The following is a 26658-nucleotide window of genomic DNA, read 5'->3' as shown; positions in this document are numbered from 1 at the left end:
AGCGTCTTGTAAGTGCTTTCTCTCACACAAAACCGGGGAACTCTCTGTTTTGTATTGTATTTTATGTTGCGCACTAGCGCAATGGCCGATAACAATGTAATCATCACAACAAACACCACCAACAAGCCCACAACACCACTCACACTAATGTGTATACCTCATCCACCGGCTCTTTTTCTTTGGTGCAAATGTTTTGGGTCGCTTGCTCAGCATGCGCTTACATGCGTTTGTCGTGTATGCAACGAAGGGCCTGCTTATAGCCGTGCATACATACATATATGTATATACATTTAAATCGTGCACTGTTCATGTAACTGTGCAAGAAATGGTCGTTTAGTTGCTGCCGAACACTCTATAGAGTTAGAACAAATTTCGTTCAAAACGCGCATAAACGTGATAAAGAAAAATCAAAACACACGGCTTAGTCGAACGAACGATTGAAAATTTGTGTGTGACTCCGGTCCGTTAAAACAACAGTATTTGTTTTTCGGGTTATATATATATTTTTTTTTTGTTTCGTCGCGTGTGTATATTACATTGTTTGTTGAACTGTCTTTTTTGTTGTACACTCGGTCGTGTTGCGCAAATGTTAGTGTGTTTACTTCCGCCGCTTCGATGTTGTTAGTACGTTGACGTCCCGACGCGTAAAATGTATTTCGTTGCATTTTGTAACGCTGGATTTCCGGTAAAACGTGAACGCGCGTGGTATTTGTTTGGATTGAAATCGTTGAAACAAGAAAATTCTTGCAAAAAGCATTGAGTTGCTGTGAGTGCGTTTATGTGAAAAAAAAATGAAATGAAATATAGAAAAAATTTTGAAATATATGTGAAATAGCAAATAAACCAAAAAAAAAAAATCAGGATTATTCAAGCATTTGTTTAACAAGAAATCAAAACAGAAATTTAAACAATCGAGCCATGCTTAGAAAAGTAAAACGCTCACAATCAAAGACGATCTTATCAGTGAATTTGATACTGAAAAGCAACAAATGTATGCGATAAAATACAGGAATTTTTAAACAATTCCTAAGCAATATGGAATATATAGTTTTTGAGAAGTGAGAAAAATGTGGTAAACAATTCCTCAAGTCGAGCATGTCAAATAAAGTTGTGCATATTAACTAGTAAAACGTATAAGTGTGAATTTATCATTTATGAAAATCTGTTTGAATGAAATAATATTTTCTTTGCGCAAAGTAGGAAAAACTCGAAAAAATTTAGTAAATGAAAAAGGTAAATTTGTTATTGTTTAATAAATTGCATAGAATTTGTGAAATGATCTTAAATGAATATGTATTTTGTTAATGATAATATGTATGTCATCATAAAGAGAAAAATTATTCGTGAAAAAAAAAAAAAAAAACTAAATGTAAACTACAAAAATATGGTCATATATCAATAAAAAGAAACAACTCCCATGTGGTTATTATAAAAAAAAATACAAATTAAACTTAAAAAGAAAATTCATTTTGTAAAAACAAAAAAAAATGTATGAAAATAAAACCAAATCGAATAAAATAAATTAAAAAAAGTAAAATAAAACAAAATAACTGAAATTTAAATTAAAGAAATATAAAATAAGACAAAATAAAATTTGAATTAATGAAAAAAATCGCTATAAAGTAATATGGTTTCTTAAATCGAATATCCCTCACCTAGTCAATATAGAAATAAAACGGGTAGGGCAATCACAAAAATTACTCACGAAAGTTATTAACTGCTTAAGATAAAGACTGTTACACACGGAGCCACAAAAGAACATGAACGAATAAATTCCAAACACCCCTAATATAAAGTAGATTTCCGGGTACCGAGCAGATGGAGTAACTTGTTCGAAACACATTCGTTTCTCAAATATTTGCTAAATTTTTTCGAGCTTCTAATTTTTGGTCAAAGTTAATAGCCTTAGATATTGTAAATTGCTAGATTCATTTAGCTAGAAGGCTTCGCAAGATGAATAAAACTTTTATTTTCTGTTTATAATCATTTATATTTTATTTGGTAGATATAATGACTTCAATCTGACGTCATAATCAGAGACATATGTTTATGTATGGTCGATTTAAACATCCATCTCGATATGTCGCTGATGATGAATTCCGATTGAAGTCGAAATATCGACCAAATAAAATATAAATGAGAATAAACAGAAAATAAAAGTTTTTTTCATCTTGCGAAGCCTTCTAGCTCAACAAATCTAGCAATTTACAATTTTATCGAGCTTTTGAAGAATATAAAATAAATATTGAAAAATTCATTTGTCAGGGCCTGTATCGTGTTAAACGTTCATATATACAACTATTTTCACTCTAACGATAAATATGAAACGATAATAAATTATAGATGTCACGGGTACGCCTAATCCCTAGCTCCATTATGCAAGTAATCCGATTCAAGATTTTAGAGCCTTTTGATTTTAAGAAATTGATAACGAGCAAAGACCGTAAGCGCGATACGGGCACAGTATCTACATCTAATATATAAAATTCTTCTGTCACGGTTTTAGAGGCTGAACTCTTCCGAAACGGCTGAACCGATTCTCATGAAATTTTGTGAGCATATTGGGTAGGTCTGAGAATTGGCCAACGTCTACCTTTTTTTTCGCTACGTGTCTAGCGTCTTGAGATCAAAATGTGGACCCGGGTACCCCTAGAATGTGTTTATACAATATGGATATCAAATGAAAGCTGTTGATGAGTGCTATGGTACAGAATAATTTTCATACCCCTGGGTGACTAGGGTCTCGAGATATAGGCCAAAACGTGGACTCGGATTCCCCTAGAATGTGTTTATACAATATGGATGTCAAATGAAAGCTGTTGATGAGTCCTATAGTACAGGATAATTTTCATACAACTGGGAGGCTAGGGTCTCGAGATATAGGCCAAACGTGGACTCGGGTACCCCTAGAATGTGTTTATACAATATGGATATCAGATGGAAGCTGTTGATGAGTGCTATAGTACAGGATAATTTTCATACAACTGGGAGGCCAGGGTCTCGACATATAGCCCAAAACGTGGACCCGGGTACCCCTAGAATGTGTTTATACAATATGGATATCAAATGGAAGCTGTTGATGAGTGCTATAGTACAGGATTATTTTCATACAACTGGGAGGCTAGGGTCTCGAGATAAAGCCCAAAACGTGGACCCGGATACACGTAGAATGTGTTTTTACATTATGCGTATCAAATTGAAGCTGTTGATGTATGCTTTAGTACAGAGTAAGTTTTACACCGCTGGGTGAATACGGTCTCGATATATAGGCCAACACATGGACCCGGATACACCTATAATGTGTGTGTATTATGGATATCAAATGAAAGCTGTTGCTGAGAGCTCTAAAGTTCATTGTGATATTCGATTTAGTCGCATCATCCAGGCAAAACTGATAAATATGCATGCGAAGCCGAAATAAAGACAAGAATTAATAATACCCACATACCTATTTACATACGTCCTATTCGATGTGCCTGAAATTTCGTATATAAATTTGCCTATATTAGTATTTACGATGCTTTTTTCCGGGAAGTATACCAGAGACGGACTGGGACTGGGATTAGGACTAGGACTGGGACTGAGACTGAGACTCGGAGTGGGACTGGGACTGAGACTCGGAATGGGACTGGAACAAAATACATACCACCCTCTGGGACTGGCAATAAGAGATGAAGAAGAAGAAAAACTTGAGAGAAGAGAAAATAGAGAAGGAGACTGAGAAAGAGATAGAATGAGACGAAGATGGTGATGAAGCAAAAAAGACAGAGGGAGGAGTGAATAAAAAGATTAGGAAAAAGTGTAGAGGGGTAGGGCAGAGTTTGACGGAAAAAGCTTATTTAAATGTATGCAGATAGGCCAAATTTAGGGCAGAAAAACGTCTGCCGGATCTGCTAGTAATTTTTAAAATTATACGAAAAAGTTCGTTAATAACCAATAAAGTTATTAAATTATATAACGTTTGGCGCATTCAATGTCGTATCCATTTTCCGACAACTCCGACTGCTTCATTTTAATGACAATAAGGCAAGAGCCTTAAAGTTGTTCGAATTGCACTGTCATATAATAGATGTAATAGAGGCAACTACGCCCTCATCGCTCACAAAACATAATATTGCCGATATACACAACAACCGTAGGGAAATACAGCTAAGGCAAGTGGCCCATTGAAACCAGGCTAATCCTGTTCAATGTGGGCTTCACAAGCGTTGCTGCTTTAATCTAGATTTTACGCTTCTTCCATTGCATGGAATCGTTATTTTTCACCAGCTACATCGCTGGTATCTGCCTGTAAGTCAAACGCCTATTATACATGATCGTTTGTGGCCGTACCGCTTCCACCGTTAAAAATATACCAGCCTACTCAAGTTTGCGAGTAAAAATCGGGATTGCGACCAAAATACAAATCTGCATTCTCAAGTCACGGACGTTGTGAGCAGACTGCACCCAAAACAGCCACTGAATGCTTTTCATTTCACGTTTTCATTTTATAACGTTTTTTTACACGACGGACTTTAAACTTGCATAAAACACCTATTCGACTCTCTGTGAGAAAACTTCACAAGTTTTTTCAATTACAAGAAAGCCTACACGGGGCAACCCCTCGGCAGTGGTTTGGCAAGCACTCTGAGTGTATTTCTGCCATGAAAAGCTTCTCAGTGAAAACTCTTCTGAATTCCAGATGCTTGTCGGAGTCGGCATAAAACAAGTAGGTCCCGTTCCTTCAATTTGTAGGAAAAATTAAAAGGGACACGACGCAAATTAGGAGAGAAGCTTTGCCTAAAATTTCTTCGAAGCTTATTCGTACGTCGTTTTGGTCCCAGAGTAACAATGCAAATTTTTATTTGGTTCTTGTGTTTTTCACGATTTTTTTGTATAAACACACAAACGAACACAAAAAGTGATCTGCTCTGGAAAACTGTGTAGTGCTGAGATTGACCCGCAAAGCAGAAAGGTGTTCTTTGAAGAAGAAAAAACAATACTCATTCACCGAATTACGATTCTTATAGAGTAATTCTCGGCTACTCCTATCGACTCTTCTATCAATTTTAGGCGAATTGATGCTTTTTGAAGTATTAATAATTTTGTAAAGAAAATTGGTGCATTGTTAATTTTAAAATTACTCGGACTGCATTAAGGTCTCATTCCTAATATATGTAAGCAGATTCGATAACAGTTGCGTGGATAGAAGCTATTTACTTTATTTATTTTATTTTCATTTAAAATGATTGATTTAGATGTTGCACCAATTTCACATAGAAGGTTAATGAAAAAATAAACCATGTTTTCTAAATTAAGCCCTAATTGAACTCAATCTTCCATACAAGATTGGCACATTATTGCTCTATTGAATACCTAATAGAGTTAAAACTCTAGTCGGTTTTGCCTGTTTTTCGGATTTTATTGTCAATTGGCAGGGTGGCCGCCGTGGCGTGGTGGTAGCATGCTTCACCTTCTACATCTAAGCTCCTGAGTTGAAGTCCCGGCTCAAAATAAAATAAATAAGATAAGAGATTTCAGGCCGACCTTCTCTTCCAATTTACGTCGTGCTCCTTTAATTTTTCCTAAAAATAAGCTGACTCCGAACGGCATCTGCAAGGCAAATGAGTGTTCACTCAGAAGCTTTTCATGGCAGAAATACACCGGGAGTGTTTGACAAATAACTGCCGAGGGGCGACCCCAAAATAGCTATGCTAGGTGAGGTTGAACTGGCGGGTACGTGGGCACCTCACAAATTCCGATTGAGTGCATAGTGTTACCAGAACTTTGTTTAACCTCCAAACTGAAAACCCCTGTCAAAAACTAGGACCTATGTTATAAAATCCGTCTTCTTAGCAAACACTAAAAGCTCTCTTGAACCAATGAGACTTGCTGTTTTTAGACCTAATAGCTGTATTATTCCTAAACATGCAGTTGTTGCCTCGCAAGCGCAGGGCATGAGCACAAAACTATGTTAATACGATGAAAGTTTGGACAAAAGAGAAAAAGAAGATATTAGAAGTAAACTAAACAAAAATAATACATAAATAAGAGTAAATATATCATCAATTTATAGGATAGGATAGGTTAGGTGGTAGCTGCCCTGATAAGGATAGCTCACTTGGACAACACGAAGGTCCGTTGTGATACCACATACACCAAAAATAACGGTGACTTAGATCTAGCTACTTAGAGAATCGTTGGGTAGCAACGATAAAGCTCTGAATGATACCGATCTCAACTTTGGATAAATCCTCGGGAGATCCAAGTGAGTCGCGACCGAAATACTTTCGCCTAGTTCTGGCAAAAGCTTGGCAATCAAGCATAAAGTGATTTGGTGATTCCACCTCATCATCCTCCATACAGCTGCAGCAGGATGGAGTTTCCAGTATATTGAGACGTACCGCATGGATACCCATGGGACAGTGCCCTGTCAAAACCCCAATGACCATTGATAGGTGAGCCTTAGTGAACCCAATTATTTCAGCAGACCTCCTGCCATGCACTGTCGGCCAGAAAGGTCTTGCTACCCTGCAAGACGTGGTGTCCACCCAACGTTTGCTGAGCTGACTCGAGGCCCAGCTATGGAGGAGCAATCCACAGGTGGCCAGCAGGATCCCGAAATCCCTACAGCCATCTTCATCCGGTTCAGTTGTACCGATGCGGGCTAAGAAATCCGCTTGACAGTTACCCGGGATATCATTATGGCCCGGGACCCAGATAATCTTAATTGTAAAATTATTCGATGCAATCGCAAGCGAGGTCAGGCACTCCCAAACCACCCTCGATCGCACCATAGTTGAGGTCAAGGCCTTGATAGCCGCTTGGCTATCAAAGTATATGTTAAATTCCCTAACCGTAGTAGCACTGGATAGCATTCCATCCACCGCATCCTTAATCGCAGGAACTTCCGTTTGGACTACACTGCAGTAATCAGCCAACTTAAACTTGCGGCTTAAATTTAGCTCTTGACAAAAGACCCCCCACCAACCTTTCCATCCAGCTTCGACCCATCCGTGAACAAATTAACCGGTCCCATGCCCCAGATAATTCCTCTTCCCCACTCCTCTCTCTCTGGAATTACTGGGGTGAAGGTTGTATAGGGAGCAGTTATCGGCATACAATTTATATAATAAAGCAAAAAAAAATATTTGGATAATAAAAAAAAAAAAAATTTTCAAATCTCACTGAACAAATTTTCTTGCAGATACATTTTGCTGTGACCACAAAAAAGATTGCATTTATTTAAACTATCCGCTAACGAATTGAGTTAAGTCTTAATGGCCAAAAAAAGGAATGAAACAATTACAACAACTCAAATTAAACAAAAAACCAATATAAGAATAAAAAAAAAAAACTAACGAAAATTGTAGTAATTAAACCACCAAAAATACAACGCTTGTGAAAAACTAAAAAAAAGAAACAGCACATAAACGTTAAACAAAATACTCGTAATTGCACAGACACCTACACAAACATAGAAAAACCATAAAAAAGTGTTTAACAAATTTGTATTATTATTGTAAATTTGCGTGCTTAAGCAATTAAAGTGCTAACTTAAAGTGCAGCAAGTGTATATAACTTACATTTTTACTATACCCAATTGTGGGCACGTATGTATGCAAAACCACCAATCAATAGTGAACCTGCGAAAATTGCTACATTTTTAATTTGCACAACGAGAGCACAATTTGTTTGTTGCCTACAACAACGGTAAAGTTAAACGCAGCAAGTGTATGTGTGTATATGTGCTAGTACTATTGGTGTGCTGAATTGTTGCCAATAGCAAAAGTTACATATTTTTGTTTTGTTGTTGTTGTAGTTGCTGAATATTTGTGCCAAACTTTTGCTGCATGCATTTTTAATAGATTTTTACACTTCAACTATTTGCGAGCGCTGTGTCAGAATGTGCACGCGCATGTGTATGTGTGTGTGTGTGCAAAAACGTATTTATTATTGATCAGAACGCTGTGACAGGTGTATGAAAATTTTCATCAACAACACAAAACGATCAACCACTACATTCGCACAGGTAAGTGGCAAACTTTGTTTGTATTTATATCCTTTACGCTCTAGCTACTCAGCAGATTCGTTAAATTAAGTAATTAATGTATGTATGTATGTAAAAAATGTACGTGTTGAATGAATGAAATTATTTATATATTTAATTTTTTTATTCATTTTAAATTTTTTTTTTTTTTGGAATTTTTGTTTTATTTTTTTATGATTTTACTATGTAGGCCGCTGCTTGCTCAAGCAACCGTGTAGAATGTTGTTCTTTTAGCTGCCCCAAGCGTTGTGTTGTAAAATAGTGCGCGTACGTGTGTTGGTTTGTTTGCTTATGTGTATATTGATGGCTAATAAATACCCTGCAAAAAATGCGATTAGTTTAGGATGAATCCGGGATGAGTCGCAAAGGAATATGCGACTATAGCCTGTTCTGATCCCTTTATATGGGATGTAGTGATCCCTTTTGTTTGAGCATGTCCTATGGAGAGACGAATTGTACCTGTTTATGCCTGAACAGGTAGTGTCGGATTGGTCCTCTTTATACCCGTACGAGTACTGTAGGACAGATCCTTTTTGTACACTTCCTCTTTGTACCCTTTTGGGTACTGTTGGACACGCCCTCTTTGTACCCTTACGGGTATTGTCGGACAGATCCTTTTTCAAGTCTCCGTTATACCCGCCTGCCACACCGTGTGCCCTGGGCTCGCGCCCCGGGTAAAGCAACATTAAAATTTTAGAAATAAGGTTTTTCAATTAGAAGAAAATTTTTCTAAGCGGGGTCGCCCTTCGGCAGTGTTTGGCAAGCGCTCCGAGTGTATTTCTGCCATGAAAAGCTTTCAGTGAAAACTCATCTCCCTTGCAGATGCCGTTCGGAGTCTGCATACAACATGTAGGTCTCGTCCGGCCAATTTGTAGGGAAAATCAAGAGGAGCACGATGCAAATTTGAAGAGAAGCTCGGCCTTAGATCTCTTCGGAGCTTATCGCGCCTTACATTTATTTATTTATTTATTATATGGCATCATAGATACTTTCGTGCAAAGCTGTCGCAACGACTTTTTTGTTCATTTGACTACTAAAACGGTCAATTACGAATCAGCGATTTGTGCGCAGTTGATTCAACATCTTGTTGCGATGGATAAAAATTAACAGAAATTTCGGTTGAATTGACCCGTATTTCTGTTGATTTTACCAGTCTTTTTTTCTTTCAGTGTTTGACTCGTCCTCTTTGTACCCCTGCGGCTACTGTCAGACAGATTCCCTTTGCTCGCCTAGGGGTTCTGTCGAACAAGTCCTCTTTCTACTCATTCGGGGATTCTTACGGCTTTTATAGTTTTTTTTCTTTTTTAGTTTAATAAAATATTCTAAATTTTTTTCGTATTGGTGTTGTACAATAATAAAAAAACAAATTTTACCATAGTGGAACATATGGTCGTAGTATTTTAGGTTCGGTATAGAGTTCCGCATTTTTCTTAAATAATTATATTCATTCACATCTAAACTTTTTATTTTGTTCATTTCGTTCCTGTTTGTTTTTTATTGTTTTTTTTTTTTCAATTGGCTACATAAATTTCAAACTGACTGATGCCAAATATACCCAAAAGGGACTAGATGGGACCCCAATGTGGACAAAAGAGATCAATTGCAGACCGCTCTCTCTAGGGATTAACCGCACGATTTTTTGTAGGGTAGTGTTCGTTTTAATCAAAGTCGATTCGTGTGTTCATCATAATTTTTTTTTGTTTTTGTATATTTATTGACCCTTTTATATGCTCTAATTGAAATATATTGCCTTTTTGATAATATTCAAGAAAACTATTAAAAATTCGAATGATTTTGAAATATTTTTTTATGAAGCATATCGAATTGCTGAATAAATTATTTTGTTTATTTTAAAAGTTTTTATTGTCATATCAGAATTGTTTATTTTACCGAACTCATCGCCATGTGTGCTTAAAAATAATGTGTGAAATTAAAAATTCTAATTCTCCTTTTCCTAATAACTTCGAAATAAAGCTATGCAAAAGCATTAAAAGCTGTTCTAAACATCATGAATGTTCACACTGAGTAAAAAACACCTAGGTTAGGTTGGACTGGCTGATTCGTGAGAAGCTCACATAGACTGAATGAATCCACAGTGCTGCCAGAGGTTTGCTCAACGAACATACAGAAAATCAAATCAGAAATCAGTACGTATTATACTTGCTGCTTATAAATCTGATATCTGTGCCACTTTTAATAGATGGAGCCTTACCCTTACAAGCGCAGAGCACGAGCGCTAAACGTGCTCCAACGTTTCCATCTCCAGCTCGCACTTCCCACATCTGCAATCACTGACAAGGCCCAATTTAAGAGCATGTGACGCCAGAAGGCAATGTCCAGTCACAGTATGCATCATAAACTTACAGGTCCCTCTTTTCAATGATAAGAGTAACATTGTTAGTCTAAGGTTGTAAAAGCTGTACTAGTTCTGTATTAACTCGATTTTCTAGTTCAAAAATCCACATATATTTTACACATACCTAAGTCCTTCAGAGGGCAATTTATGGGAATCCGAAATATTGCATCGTAATTCGAAACGGTTTTTGTATTATAATATGTGGGAAAACGTATTAGTTTTCTAGAACTACCTTAAAATGGGAGTTGATATATCTGATAGGAATATTTTTTGAGTGTTTCGAAACTATCGATACAGGGGATGAAATCGTATTAGAAGCAACATCTTGAACTAACTACAATCTTCAAATATTTACACTATCTTAAAAGTGCCAATAAGAGAACGAAAAATTGCCAATTAGAGAACTAGTTCTAAAGTGCAAAATTTGTATCTAGCTAGGAACTAAGGAAAACGTAATGCAGCGGGGGTAATTTCCACCGCCTAGGACATCGCCATTTAAAGTTCGCCAGTAGTGGATCTGAATGCACCAATTTTTGGTTTTGAAACTCCTTATATCAAAACAATTAATTAGTAGTTTTGGAGGCTGGTAGAAATGAAAGTGCAAGGAAGACAAAGAGTTGAAGAGGGGTGTGAGATGGTCGCTATATCTCCGCAATTGTTTGAAGGAGGTATCCTTTATTTGGTATATACATAGATTCCATACATCAGGTCATTTAGTTCGGAGAGATAGAAGAAATGGAAGTGGGAGTGCGAATTAAAGTCGGAGTAAAAGTGAAAGAAAAATTTGAATTCGCTATATCTCCTTAATTTTTAAAGAGAGTATGCAATATTTGGCGGCTGCCGTGGTGTGATGGTAGCGTGCTCCGCCATCCACACCGAAGATCCTGAGTTCTCGCCCTGGGAAAAGCAACATAAAAATTTTGGAAACAAGTTTTTTCAATTATAAGAACATTTTTCTAAGCGGGGTTGCTCGGCAGTGTTTGGCAAGCACTCCGAGTGTATTTCTGCCATGAAACGCCTTCAGTGAAAACTCATCTGTCTTGCAGATGCCATTCGGAGCCGGCATAAAACAAGTAGGTCCTGTCCGGCAAATTTGTAGGAAAAACTAAAAGGTGCACGACGCAAATTCGGAGGTTATCACGCCTTACATTTTTTTATGCAATATTTGGTATACAGATTCCAAAAATGGGGCAGTTTAGGGAATAGAGGTAAAGAGCGTGGAAGTGAGAGTAGGAGTGAAATAAAAATGTAAACTTGCGATGTAAACTCTGCGTAATTATTTAGACTGCGTATCCAATATTTGGTATGCAGATTTCATATATGATGCAATTAAGGTGGGATAGGTAGCGGGCTTAAAAGTGAGGGCAGGAGTGAGATCGTGAATGAAACAAAAATTGTCTTCGGAATGTCTCAGTAATTTTTCTGAAGGATGCATTGGTATATAAAATCCATATATATATCGATATTTAGGTAAGGAAAGTAGAGGGAGTGCAGTATATGAAAACCCAAAGACTTCGGTGGCTGGGTCATCTTATGCGAATGGACAAAGACGCTCCAGCAAAGAAAATATTTCAGTCGGCACCGGAGTTTGGAAGCAGAGGATGGGGAAATCTCTACTTAGTTGGGAGAGGCAGGTGGAGGCGGACTTGACCTCTCTTTGCGATCCCGATTGTTGTCAGTTAACGCGAAACAGGGATAGCTGGCGTGATTTGATACGAAATGGCCAAATTCGCTTAGACGATTAAGCGCCAATTAATTATGACGATGGTATAGGGAGTGGAAGAAGGAGTCGAGAGTGGGAATAGGAATGTGAGTGGGAGTATAAGATTGTGCTATTTGAAACGCTGCTTAAATAATAAATTTCAGATAAATTGGTCGAACCTTGGTCCTCTTGCTAGCAAGAAACGCCCATAGATAATAAGCTTTTCGAAGAGCAATTTATGTACTAAAGTTATAGCAAATCGATAAATTAATAAAAGTGTTTTGAATAGGACGGTCTCTGGTATAATTTCCGAAAATAAGTTTCCCAAATAATAAGCTAGTGAAGAAATTACGCATGTACCATATTTCAAGCAAATTATTGTTTTTCAATGGGTCGGCCCTGGTTCTCTTCCCGGAAAGATAAGAAAGATAACGGACCAATTGTAAATCTAAAGCATCCTTAAATCCACTTGAACATCCACACAAAGCTTCATCAAAATCGGTTCAGTCGTTAAGAAGGAGTTCAGTTACAAATACAAGTACAGATGAAATATATATATTAAGATAAGTCGGGCTCTGCTCCATTCCCAGAATGCAAAGTTTCTTAAATATTATCTTTGTTAAACATTTTCCGCTGTAGCGAATTTCAAGAGAATCGAACCATAAATTGAATCTTTTGGAAAAGGCCAGCCCCCAGTTTGCGGAGAGAAAAGTTTCTCAAATAATGATCTAGTCACTGAAGTACCCATATACCGAGTTTCAAGCAAATCGCATCGTACACTATTTAATTTAGAATAGATCGGTCCCTGGTCCACTTCCCGACATTTTTTGTGAAAAAAGTCATGTCTAGTGCCGTTCTGAGGGCAAAACATAGAACTGTGTAAATTTTAGCGTTATTGGGTGCAATGTTTTAGGCGTGATGGTCCGACTCCGTACAGACTCCGACCCCGTACAGACTTTCACATTTTTCTTAAAAATGGATAAAATTAAATAAAAAAATAAATTAAGTCGGGTGCTCTTATTCATTGAGCGAATTCGTACATGTAAATATTGCGAGAAATGTTCAATAAAGATTGAAGAAATATGTTCCCTCAAATTAATTACAAGGTAAATACAAAACTTTAAAACTCTTACTCATTCAGTTGAAAAGTGTAATTTTTTTCTGAGTGCACTTGAAAAGAAAAAGAGAGGGTAATGAAAAGAGATACTGAATAATTTAGCAAGGCAGTCTCTACCGGGTTTCCTAGTTCTCGCCATTAACAAAAGCACATTTTAAAACTTCCTGATGGTTGGACTGCATTCTTAATTACTGCAGGAAAAAATAATAAAGAGCACACAATATTTAACATATTTGAAGCTAATAGAATCAATCAAAACGCGAAAATGAAATTCGAATTGATTAACAGGAAAAATCTGTTTTCCCAATCTTAAAAATAAGCAAACAACAAACTCTGAGAATAACAAGAAAATTTTCAAAAAAAAAAAAGCTTCAAGCGCCAAAATACCACACAAGAATTCTTAGAATACCAAAACTGAATTCAAATGCAAAGAAAACGTGTAAAATCTACTAAGTACTAAAGAAAATAAAATACTGTAAACGGAATCGAACACATGCAGTGAACCAAAAAGAAATATAGATAAAATGCTATAAAAATTTAAAAGTGGGAGTCGCACAAAAACAAAACGCACAAAAGCAAGTGGTGGAAAACTTGTGGCAGCCACATGGTAGATGCTTAGGTATTTGTTGTTTGCCACATGCCCATAGAATCTAACGATGGCATAGATATTACACAGCCCACTTGTCTTCACTAACTTAAATGCTCAACGCTTGCCAATCGATATAGCGACAACATCAAGATCAAAGCTGTGCAGCGTCAGCAATGCCAAGAGGAGAAATATAATGCAAAGAAAAAATGCTAAGAATTTTTTTTTTAATTATCGAACATAATTTTTCACATAATTACCTGCTCATAATAATTTTTCTACGCAATAAACTTAAAATGTTTCAGCGAATTTTAAAGCAGAGCAAGCAAGTGGCGGTAAAGAAGAACAAGAGAAACAAAATATATGCAGAAATTGAAAAAAAAATAAATAAAATAAAATCACAGCAAAGCATTTGACATTACAAGCAATTTAGATGGGACCTTTTAAGATATGCAGGGTAGCGCACAAACAAGATTTGAAATTATCGATAAAACAATGAAAAACCTATACAAAACAATATAAATGCACAAACAAGAAAAATTAAGTGGGCAAACGAGCTACAACAAAGTATAATTAAATGACATAAAAATATGTGCCCATTTTAGCTCTTAAATGTATGCATCAAGGTGTATATCAGTCATCAGTGGACACATAAAGAAATGAAATGCGCCGCACTATCATCATCAGTAGTCCAATTCATAGCAGGGTGCAATGAGCGCCATGGCGGTATGCTTTTGGCATTTTACTTTAATTTGTGCGTTTTTTGTTGTTGTTGTTTTTTTGTGTTGTTCCCATTGCTGCACCCGATCAGATAAAAATAGCGTACTACGCACACGCTCAGGTCACAATTTGATTCTTTATATTATTGCCATTCAGCAGGTCAACAACAATTTCTTGTATGAATGCGTCAGAAAATACGCATAGTTAAAAGATAAGTTTGTTTGTTGATCTGAAGCGTACATCTGCTAAAGACTTTCCACTTAACAAATCTTGCTGTATCTAAGCGGTGTCACGTACACGCATAATTTTTGTGAAATACTTAAAGATAATTTGCTAAAGATAGGGGAGGTGAATCGTTTATGAAGCGCAAAAGATTTACTTTGCAAACAGTTGACTTGACGGTAGTAAGCAGATTTTTTATAAAGCAATATATTGCGCAGTATTGAGGTTAATTGCTGAGTATACATATATCGCAGATCTGCATTTTGTGTAAAACAAATTGTTTTTATACGAATTGTGTTCCAAGCAGTTGTTGCTTTGCGTTAGAAATTAATTTAAGTGATGTTCTGGTATACTACGTCCAGTATGGAGGATCAGCATTCGTGATGTATATTAAGTCGAAATTTTGAAAAAATTAAAACCTGATTTTTTGTTGGAAAACATTCCGCGAATGTTTAGCGGAGTGCTGCTAATGTGGGCATTCCAATACCAGACATGTACCAGTGCTAAGGACTGCATTCGAAACAATTGTCACTTACATAATTCGAGATACGTCGTAAAGTAGTACACCTTTTCCATTATTTCAAACGGTACTTCACTCATCTTTTTGTTACGGTGCCTGTAAAGTTGTTCAATAGTTTGTATTTAAAAAAATGGGAACAACTGTTGCACCTTCACTGTTAAGGTTAGGTTGAACTGGCCGGTCCATGAGGACCTCACATAGACTGAATAAGTCCGTAGTGTTTTGACTTTAAGATATTTTCTGACGCTTTGCAAAGTGATAAACAAAACAATTTTGATAAAAATTTACTTCTAACAAGTAAGGAAGGCTAAGTTCGGGTGTAACCGAACATTACATACTCAGCTGAGAGCTTTGGAGACAAAATGAGGGAAAATCACCATGTAGGAAAATCAACCTAGGGTAACACTGGAATGTGTTTGTATGACATGTGTATCAAATGCAAGGTATTAAAGAGTATTTGAAAAGGGAGTGGGCCATAGTTTCATAGGTGGACGCCATTTCGGGATATCGCCATAAATGTGGACCAGGGGTGACTCTAGAATGCGTTTGTACGATATGGGTATCAAATTAAAGGTATTAATGAGGGGTTTAAAAGGGAATGGCCCTTAGTTGTATATGTGAAGACGTTTTCGAGATATCGAACAAAATGTGGACCAGGGTGACCCAGCATATCATCTTTCGGGTACGGCTAATTTATATATGTAATACCACTAACAGTATTCCTGCCATGATTTCAAGGGCTTTTCATTTCGCCCTGCAGAACTTTTTCATTTTCTTCTACTTAATATGGTAGGTGTCACACCCATTTTACAAAGTTTTTTTCTAAAGTTGTATTTTGCGTCAATAAACTAATCCAAATACCATGTTTCATCCCTTTTTTCGTATTTGGCATAGAATTATGGCATTTTTTTCAATTGTCCAACTCTTCGATATCGAAAAAGTGGGCGTGGTCATAGTCGGATTTCGCACATTTTTAATAACATGATAAAGTGTGTTCAGATAAGTACGTGAACTAAGTTTAGTAAAGATATATCGATTTTTCCTCAAGTTATCGTGTTACGGCCAAGAGGAAAGACAGACGGTCGCCTGTGTATAAAAACTGGGCGAGGCTTCAACAGATTTCGCCCATTTTCACAGAAAACAGTTACAGTCACAAGGATTGGTAAATTTTTGTTCGACTTATGGCATTAAAAGTATTCTAGACAAATAAAATGAAAAAGGGCGGAGCCACACCCATTTTAAAATTTTCTTTTATTTTTGTATTTTGTTGCACCATATCATTACATGAGTTTAATGTTGACATAATCTACTTATCTTTACAGTATATCTTTACAGTATATTCAATTTTTTGTTAAAATTTGACTTAAATTTTTTTTTTAAAGTGTGCGTGTTCTTCATCCGATTTTGCTAATTTTTATTTAGCGCACATATAGTAAAAGGAGTGACGTTCCTGCCAAATGTCATCATGATATCTTCAATGGCTGCCAAATGACAGGTTGCAATGATTTTAAACTACCTCCTTTTAAATGTGGGTATTGCCACGCCCATTGTCCAAACCTTTACGAATTTTCAATTCTGCGTCATAAGGTCAACGCTACCCACCAAGTTTCATCGCTTTATCCGTCTTTGATAATGAATTATCGCACTTTTTCGGTTTTTCGAAATTTTCGATATCGAAAAAGTGGGCGTGGTTATAGTCCGATTCCGTTCATTTTAAATAGGAATCTGAGATGAGTGCCCAGGACTTTACATAACAAATTTCCTTAAGATACCTCAAAATTTACTCAAGTTATCGCGTTTACGGACGGACGGACGGTCGGATATGGCTAAATAAATTTCTTTTTTCGCCCAAATCATTTTGATATATAGAAGTCTATATCTATATCGATTAGTTTATACCGTTACGGATTACCGTTATGCGAACAAAATTAATATACTCTGTGAGCTCTGCTCAGCTGAGTATAAAAATGCCAAGTATCTTTCAGTTCGGCAGATTTTCTTCTAGAAGCTTCAAAAGTTTGCTGGTGATAGCAAAAACAAAAACCAGCCCGAAAAAATTACAAACCTTGAACTAGCTTAGAACAAGCTATATGACATTTTCAATCAATCATTCGTTTTTTTGGGTTTATAGTTCCAATATCCACCGTGGTGTGATGGTAGCGCGCTCCGCCTACAACACCGAATTATCTGGGTTCACATCCCAAAGCAAAGCAACATCAAAATTTTAGAAATAAGGTTTTTCAATTAGAAGAAAATTTAAGCGGGGTCGCCCCTCGGGATTGTTTGGCAAGCACTCCGAGTGTATTTCTGCTATCAAAAGCTCTCAGTGAAAACTCATCTAGCTCGCATATGCCGTTCGGAGTCGGCATAAAACAAGTAGGTCCCGTCCTGCGAATTTGTAGGGAAAATTAAAAAGGAGCACGACGCAAATTGGAAGAGAAGCTCGGCCTAAAATCTCTTCGGGGATTATCGCGTTACATTTTTTTATTTGTTTTTTATTTTTATTTATTTTTTTTTAATTCCAATATCTTCAAAAATCTTTTTTCACGACACGTGCTGGTTGCTAGCTGCAAGTAAGATTTCGAAAGCAAATAAGGATGTATTTTTTACATAAACTTATCGCCTATATTTTCGAAAGAGCTTTCAAAGTAAAACTCTCCAACTGGACACTGTGATAAGATGAACAATACGTACGATTTCTCATACATGATTGTACTTTCGAAAAGTTTAGTTTTTGAAACAGATTTTGGTTTCCGCGTCGTTTGCAGAGAGTTCATCTGGAACTCTTAAGCACTTAAGCAGTGATACAATTTTTCTTTTCGCAACTAATTAGCGACTAAAACAACAAAATATCAGTTCTCATTTAGATCAGAGAAGTTTAAGTAAATTTTCACGAGGGTGTTTTTCCTTGATAAAAGCTTTCATGTGTAATTTTTTTTGTTTTTTGCTTATCTACTTTCTTACAATATATTCCCTTATAAATAGCACTTTGATCTTTACATTAAAGTCCAATTTACAGAAATATTTAATAAATTTGTCTTCTTATGCAGCTAATTTAATTTCGCTTTAACTTAGATTTTCTTGATATTCGTAATTTGTCTGGCATATCACAGCAAAATTCCATCATCAACCTTCACGCTTCACGCGCTAATAAAGTAGACGCATCATCAATATGAGTGTAAGCATTTTATCTGTTAGCTGCTGTGATTTTTTATTGTTGGTACACGCTTCAAGTTTGTTTACATTGAAACAAAAAACAGCGAAAAATACTTAAAATTTAACAAAGAATTTAAAGGCAGCCCAAAAACAGACTCACTTTCCCAAATTTTGTCGGTCTCCATTTTGGTCTACAAATATATCATAGCTTCTTCAACAGCTCATGAGCTGACAACACTTGTGGTGCGCTTTAAATGTTTTCTAGTTTGGTAGATGATAACATACAAACGTAGAGTATCTTTGTTTGTGGTAGCTTTTTTTGGAATATTTTCTTTTTAGATATGAAAACTTCTGTTTCTTATCGGCACTCAAAGAATCTTTGTCTCTAGGCCAAAGCAGCTGAGATGCTGTTTGTAGATACTTATATGTATTAGGGTGTCCCATTTTGAGGCGAACGTCTTATTTAAAGTTAAAATATGAATATAAATTATTATAAGTAAATTAAAGATTAAAAGACATTAATATTAGTACTAACCCCAATTGTTTTTAAAACATTTCATAAAGTGCTTGAGAATTTCCTGCATATGCAAGGTAGTTCAAGTGAACGAAAAACTTATTTTTGTACCGATGTTGCTTATGTATATGGAAACGGATGATGATATTATAGGTACAAGTGTTCCGTTTCTGTTACGGTTTGTTATGAAGAATCATAGTTGGTATCACTCAGAAATTGTGGTACTATATCCTCACTTTCTGTCCATATAACAAAAGACTTTCCTTGCCACTGTAATAGGTTGTGTTTGTAGTACACGTTTATTTTTCCACATTTTTTTTTCACTTCGTAAGCAAAACGTATGCCAACAGAATTAAGGATCGATTGAATTTGTCCTGTACTTTAAATTTTATTTGTGTACAGCTTTAACTTTGCTTATCCCAGCTGACGTTAAGGCCAGCAAGGACGGGGCTCAGAACATTCATGCGGTAAGCATGACTGTCGTAAGTGGCTGCTAAATGCACAGACCAGTAGGTTCAGTGTGCAAATAAGATCTCTTCCGAGGCAGGTACCTACCAGGAGTGCAATGGATTCATATCAGGCAAAGGACTGTTCACAAAACAATTCCTTGAAGGGAGTGTTTTTTGCGGTTGGATGTCAGGGAATGAACTTCCTTAATATTTAATGAAGTACTTCTTATTTCACTGTGTTCAGAATTTCCCCTTATCCAACAGTCCTTATAAAGACGGGAAGTCAGCTCTCACAGTGTCTTCGGAAATATATCAAGAGCAACTAGCCATTATTAAAATAAACCTTATTTATCTCCTATATTTGTATTGTTTATAAACATTTTTTCAAAAATATTAATTCTAATAATGGCAAGACGTGCCACAGCAAAAGACTCTAGGATTTCATTGACCTAGTGAACTTTTGTAGAACAATTTAGCTATGTAAGCCCAATTTGCTAAATGAGGCACACCCTGATGTATATGAACCTATAGTAGATTTTATAAGCTTGGTTGTATAATCGTTATCTGTTACTCGCTCACTAATATCTGTTCTGCATTTAATTTATGTCAACTGCTATATAAATTGTTCTTTGATTTTTTTTGGGTAATTTAGTTTCCATTCCTTTTACTTACAATGCTTTAAGTTATTCACACTTTGCTTCACTCGTGTTTTCTAGTTATTTATAGTCAACAATTTTTTCAATTCTTTTTAATTTGGTATTTCTGCTCTAATTGTGTAAAATTGGTCATTAAGACCTGAACTAAATTTACAGTAATTATATTAGAGAAAAGTTTTATACGGCGATGGTTGAATGTCCTTGTATGTTTCTGAATTTCACTGCTTCAACAGCTAACTTTCCGGGGGCTAAGTTTTGAGCTTGAAATCCTCTACTCACTCAGCCTTATGAATGGCCCGCTGCACGTTTTGTTATTTGATTCTATGTATTGCCTTTTTGTTGCTATTTCTTTTCTACACAATTAAGTGGCAAATTTGTTTGCCGACTCCTTCAAGTCTAATTTTGGTAACAATTATTCTGAGTCAGACCTTGATCCAAATTTTTCTTCTGATGCAAATTTATCGTCAGGTTTTGGTCGCTTCTTATCATATATGAAGATGTTGCTAATGGTATTTCGAAATTGAAGCCTTCCTCACATACTGACGTAGTAGGAATATCTGCAGTGTTATTAAGGAATTGTCCAGCTTTGATATTCCTTTTACTAACTATCTTTAACAGATCGCTATCCACGGGTGTGTTTATAGATGCTTGGAAATTGGCATCCATAACCCCGATTTTTAAAAGTGGTAGCAAAAACAATGTAAGCAATTATAGACCAATTTCCAAACTATCTACTATTTCAAAGCTACTTGAATGTATTATTAAGGACAAAATGTATTTTATCAGTCAAAAGTTTAATTGTTCCAAATCAGCACGGTGTTATTCGGGGTGCTCTACTGTTTCAAATTTGGCAGTGTTTAGTGAGTATTGTCTATCGGCTTTTTCTAGCAGATGTCAGGTAGACTGTGTCTACACGGATTTTTCGAAAGCCTTTGACAAAGTTTCTCATAGGATTCTGATTGCGAAGCTTGAGTGTCTTGGCTTACATTCTGAATTTTTGAATTGGCTTAAGTCGTACTTACGTCATACACCATGCGTGGTTATGGTTGATAATGCTTCCTCTTATTTGTATGTTGCGACATCGGGTGCCCCACAGGGTAGCATTCTTGGTCCATTGCTCTTTGTGTTGTTTATAAATGATATTTCCTCATGCTTTAAGTTCAGTTACTTTTTGCTATATGCCGATGACTTGAAGATATTTTCGAGAGTTACCAATCTAACTGACGTGGCTAAAATTCAATAAGACCTTAATAATTTATACTTGTGGTGCCTGAAGTCGCACATTTCGCTTAATGTCAGCAAATGTTTTCATGTTTCTTTTTTAAAATTTAATAATGTTTTAGCATCATCTTACAGTATTCCAGCTCATACTCTGCAGATATCCAGTGAAATAAAGGATCTTGATGTTATTTTTGATGCCAAGCTATCTTTCAACAGCCACATTGATTTTATAGTATCGAAATCATATGCTATGCTAGGTTTTCTTAGAAGAAATAATTCTGATTTCTCAAATCCCTATACATTATAGTTGCTTTAGCCAACATTTATATGTCCCTATCTGGAGTATGCAGCCTTTATATGGCGTCCATTTCATCAATTTAGAATAGACAGGATAGAACGTGTTCAAAAAGTGTTTCTTAAATACGCTTTGCTTTGCTTTGCCTGCGCTTCACGGAACCAGTTCCCTCCTACAGGTCTCGATCAATGTTAATAAATCTTGAATCTTTAGAAAAAAGAAGTTCTTCCCTCTCGTTAACTTTTGTTTTTGGCATTATACAAGGAACTGTTGACTGTACTTACCTTCTGGAGCGCATTTATCTTAATGTCCCGCTCAAGACACTGCGATTTTCAAATATTTTTTATTGCGAAAACTTTAAGACAAAATATCTTCGGAACGCCCCTTTGTCAAGGGCTGTTAATGAATGCAATATAATCTCTAATTCTATCGATATTGATTTTTCGGTCTCGAAATCATATTTTCTTTATACTTTAAATTTAATATAATATATTAATTTGCTTAATTTTATTTACTCATAGTCTGTAAGAATATTTTTCGTGTTCGTAGACTAATTCAAATAAATAAATATGTAAATATTTTATCTCTCAATCAACTTTTTTATCAATCTGCTTGTATGTTCTTTTTATTTTCCGATTATAAAAAAAAACTGTTCTCAATTAACCTACTTTTGCTTCAACGCCTCTAAATGAAATCATTTCCATATTGTTAAACACTTTTTACATTGTTATCACTTCAGTCATGTAATTCTATAGAACGCAGCATACCCCTTCTCAATCAGATATTTCATAAACAATAACAACAATATAGAATTGTTGTAATTGCATATGTTACACGTTACGCCTATCATATTTTTCGACATTTCTAATTAATTAACGCACAAAAAGTGCCAGCAGCATCAATTACAATGCAAACCATACAAATAATAAATACAGCAAAATAAAAGGAAACCTAGAGCATAACAGACTTACAGTGACGGCGAAGATAATTGGGATATTTGTGGTAAATTTGCAGGGAAATTGTAGTTAAAACGCGGTTTCCACGTCATTGTAATACACTAACAAAAACACTTTGTAAGCTTATTAATTTAATTTAATCTCTATTGATATATAGTATACCAATTTCACACAGAAAGTGATTGAAATCTGAATTTTTTCAAATAAAATAATTAATTTTTCCTTTTCACACAGGACTAATGGCTTCACTAACAAATATCCGTCAGCAGTTCCAAAAAAATCGACTCGATTTTCGACTCTATTAGGTATACAATTAAGCAATAATGAGATACGTAAATAAGAATTTGTATTTTTATAAACGATTGAGTTCACTAAGGACATTGATGTAGAAACTTGACTAATCATTTCATTAAACCTCTGTGTGAAATTGGTATTAATTGCTAAAATGCATAACAGAAACTATTAATTTTACCTACATTTTTCTTTCGCCACCACTGTAACTATCTGCAGATAAAAATCTCAGTCACAAGTTCTTGAGAACACAGCAGTTGACAAGTGAAGTTATTTTTTTTGACTTTATTTTTCTTCATCTTTGCCTTTGCCACATTGCCGTCTGTCACAAGCAACTTCTTCGCTCTCATGCTACAATAGCTATTGGCTGCTGCGGCTACCTTGTGAGCCACATGTGGCTAGTAATAACAGGCGCTATATAACAATGTTGCCATATGTGGGAGAATTGAGCGATTTTGGCGCGATTTCGACTTCTCGTGCGAGACGAAAATATTTCGTTATCAAAAAAGCGATACTAAATTCACTAGAAGAATGTGTTTTTTTAGTGTAGGTCTCATGCTAACTTGCATGTAAAATAATGTCTTTATTTCTCGAAAAATTACTACTCAGTTTCCCGCTAAAAACCTTGCAAAACACCTCTCCTATTAGTGGTACGCAGAGCGGTCACCTAACTACCTTGACGATTGTCAGTAAGAGCCGACTAGAATTCTCAGAACCGAAGGATGGAGGGGCCAAAAAAGCCGTTGCCGTGGCAGTGCTAGAAAGTGCTTGTACAACAGCGAACCAGATTTATATACAGTTATAACAACAAAAGCAGGAACAGGAGACATCTTAGCAGCTTTTCGCAACAAATGCTCACAGCGAGCTGGTCAAAGCCAGAGCTGAAAGTAAAGTATACATATTCGGAGTACATCCAAAAACGTTAGTCAACTGTATCTATTACACGTAACGTAACCCAGACTCACAAGGGCTTTGAATATCTTAGCTTGAAATGCTGAGTTATAATTTCTAAAAAAAAATTGAAATTTGAAGAATCCAATGAAGTTGAAGTATAATTTCTAAAAAAAATTAAAATTTGAAGAAACCAATGAAGTTGAATTCGCATTCGGTTGAGATTTTATCAGAAATGGCTTTTTAGAACTTTGAACGATTCCAGCCTTCGGTTTTGAGATGCTCTGTACCTTTATTTGCATATCAGAGAACTTACGTAAACAATACCGCTAGGAAGACTTCAACAGGTTTGGATGTCTCTACGTCTCCGTAGAAGCATTTGCATATTTTCCTTTGTTTGTTCTGTTTGTTTTTCGAAAAATAGGGGGGTCCAAGCACCCGTTGGATATTAGGCTGTATTGGCGCAAGTATTGTGGCTCATAGGGAAAAGCTACCCAATTTTTCTGTTTAAATCCTATACACATTATTTGGGGTGAACACACTCTAAAGTATCGACTGCATGTTGATATGCAAAAAAACACCGCTTTGAGATAAAAGCAAACGTTGTTTTTTTCAATTCGAGAAACATTTTCTAAGCGATCCCCCCTCGACAATATTTTGGCAAACACTCCGAGTGTATTTTTGGCATTAAAAACTACTCTGCTTGCAGATGCCATTTAGAGTCGGCATAAAACATGTAGGTCCCGCCCCGCCTATTTATAGGAAAACTTGAACTCTAAATTGGAAAAAAATTTACCTCAATCTACTTGGAGGTGCGATATACCTTACTGCCTTGTATTTAATTTTTTTTTTTTTAAGTCTTTAGAATATTTCACCAACCACTTAAGAATTTCACGCCTATGAAACGAATGAACGAAAGAAAAATGTTCACATCTTAAGTCATTAAGGCAACTGACTGACACGATTTAAAATTTGGCCAATTTAGTGTGTTAGGGAGGCACTCTGAAGGAAACTCTGCAGCGAAATATTTGGGGAAATATTTGAATGAAGCTGATTTGAACCAATAATCAATTATAGAACGACAAATACACTGATGATGTCATAACCCCGAAACCGGGTTGTCTCCAACCCAAATTTGAAAAGGGATGACGAAAACTAGTTCTAATATACATTGGGGCATATTCATAGTCAAGTTAAAGTATGCGCTAAAAGAGTTAGAGCATATTTCAATAAAAAGTACACTTTATCTTTTTCATAGTCGCAAAAAAGCCGGATTCATCGGTTAGAGCCATCCCTAAAGTTAGAGAGGCGAAAAGCTGTCACTAAAGCTATTACGAAAATCTGTCAAATGAAATGAAATTTCAATTTAGGTGTGCATTCGGTAATTTAAGCTGTATTTTTGATTCAAGAAGAGTGAAAATGTCTTACTTTGAGGAAATCGAAAGAGATTTTGAAATTGTTGACGATTCGTGATTAATGAGAAAGCCAAAAATATATAAAGAACCATTTGATTTTGAAAAAACACAATTCGTTTTGCGATCAAAGCTCATTAATTAATACAATTTGTACTCTTTTTGGTATTAGACAAAAAGTGCACACGGCGATGGTTACTAGGGCATGTTTTTGAATTTCACTTCTTCTTCGGATGGCGAGCTTCGAACTCAAGTACCTGCATTTGAAAAACAAGCTGATGACGAAGTGAAATTCAGAATCAAGTCCTTGTAACCATCTCTCTAATATGAATAACAAACGTAATTCAATCTAAATATTTCAAATATACTACATGTTAACGCCGTTCTATCATTTGGTACTAACCATTGCTTATTGTATTTGTATCTGGATTTGTGTATAAAATAAATAATAAAACTAATTACTAAAAAATACTTAAATGGAATCATTATTCCAAGCAGATATGCGTATATATACATATAAAGCAGCGAACAGAAAAATAGCAGTGCAATTTTTATTACATTTCGTAAATTTTCTATAACATCTATGTGGCAGTTTATTAGTTCCCGCAAGCAGTCTCTCTCGCGGTTACTCCAGTTTTGTTCTCTTTTATTGTTCTATAGTAATAAATACAAACTTTAATTAGTTAACGAGGTTAAAATATATTTTTCATTAACAAATTGCTCACTTTTTGCATTTTTAGCAATCAGACGCAAGAAATGAATAACAACAAGCAAACGTCAAGACGAATAATTTGACAACATTGCGTAATAGATTTTTTTTATGTAATAGAATTTTGCCTAAAGTAGGCTCTCGTTAGAGCATGCCACTAAACTAACTATGATATACTTAGAAATGAAATGTACTCTATCTTTTTAGTGCCGCACTAAGTGAAGCATACTCTAACTCAGGACTAGGAATATGCCCCATTAACTTTAAATCGTTGTTTTGGCGATTTGGCAACCTTTTTCCCATATACATTTGCGTTTCCTACTACTGAGAGACCGAAGTCATTTTGGCTGCTTGCTGTTGATACTATCATCAGCACGGCAATTGTCCATTGCGTTACGTTTGCGCTGCTGTGCCTCCTTTCATTCTTTACCTCCGTGAACAAATAAATCCGCATTCAACGTGTGACGTTTGTAAATTATTATAGTATGGGTGGGTGAGAGTGCATGTGTGCATAGGTGGCAGGTATATTTACTTTGTTTTATGTAGTGTTTGCATGTGTGTCCGTCTGTCTGTTCGTTTGTTTGTTTGCTTGTATATAATTCAATGGGTATCTTCTTTGGCATGCACCTTGGCATCGCATTGCAAAGATTCTCTTCTTACTCCCCATCATTTGATATGCATTGTGAAATCTTTGTTTGTTATTGTATTACAACTTGCTATATGGCTTACATTGTTTTCACTTTTTTATTAAATAGATTTTTTTAACTTTCTTTACAGCCTCGGGCTCTATTGCCACTTTGATTGTTGCATTTGTTGCGCTTAAGTTTATTACCTTTGTATTTGCTTGTTTATTATC

At 35.8% G+C, this 26658-nt stretch overlaps 1 protein-coding gene across 4 annotated transcripts in view; it reads left to right on the top strand.

Annotated features, from left to right (window-relative positions):
* Positions 1–366: 366 nt before the first annotated feature.
* The window catches only part of smal (smoke alarm), a 250038-nt gene continuing 223746 nt past the window's right edge, over positions 367–26658 (top strand). For 2 of the 4 annotated variants that reach the window (XM_067764538.1, XM_067764537.1), the window contains exons 1-2: positions 367–1233; positions 7187–7692. The gene's annotated coding sequence lies outside the window, so the exon portion shown is untranslated. Of the gene's footprint in view, positions 1234–7186; positions 8012–26658 lie in introns of all 4 variants that reach the window. The other 2 variants (XM_067764536.1, XM_067764535.1) reach the window with 2 other exon arrangements.

Source organism: Eurosta solidaginis, chromosome 2, assembly GCF_040869045.1.
Source record: "Eurosta solidaginis isolate ZX-2024a chromosome 2, ASM4086904v1, whole genome shotgun sequence".
In the NCBI taxonomy this organism is placed as follows: Eukaryota; Metazoa; Arthropoda; class Insecta; order Diptera; family Tephritidae; genus Eurosta; species Eurosta solidaginis.
The sequence above is the reverse complement of the archived record's forward strand: the minus strand, read 5'-3'. Positions and strand labels throughout refer to the sequence as shown.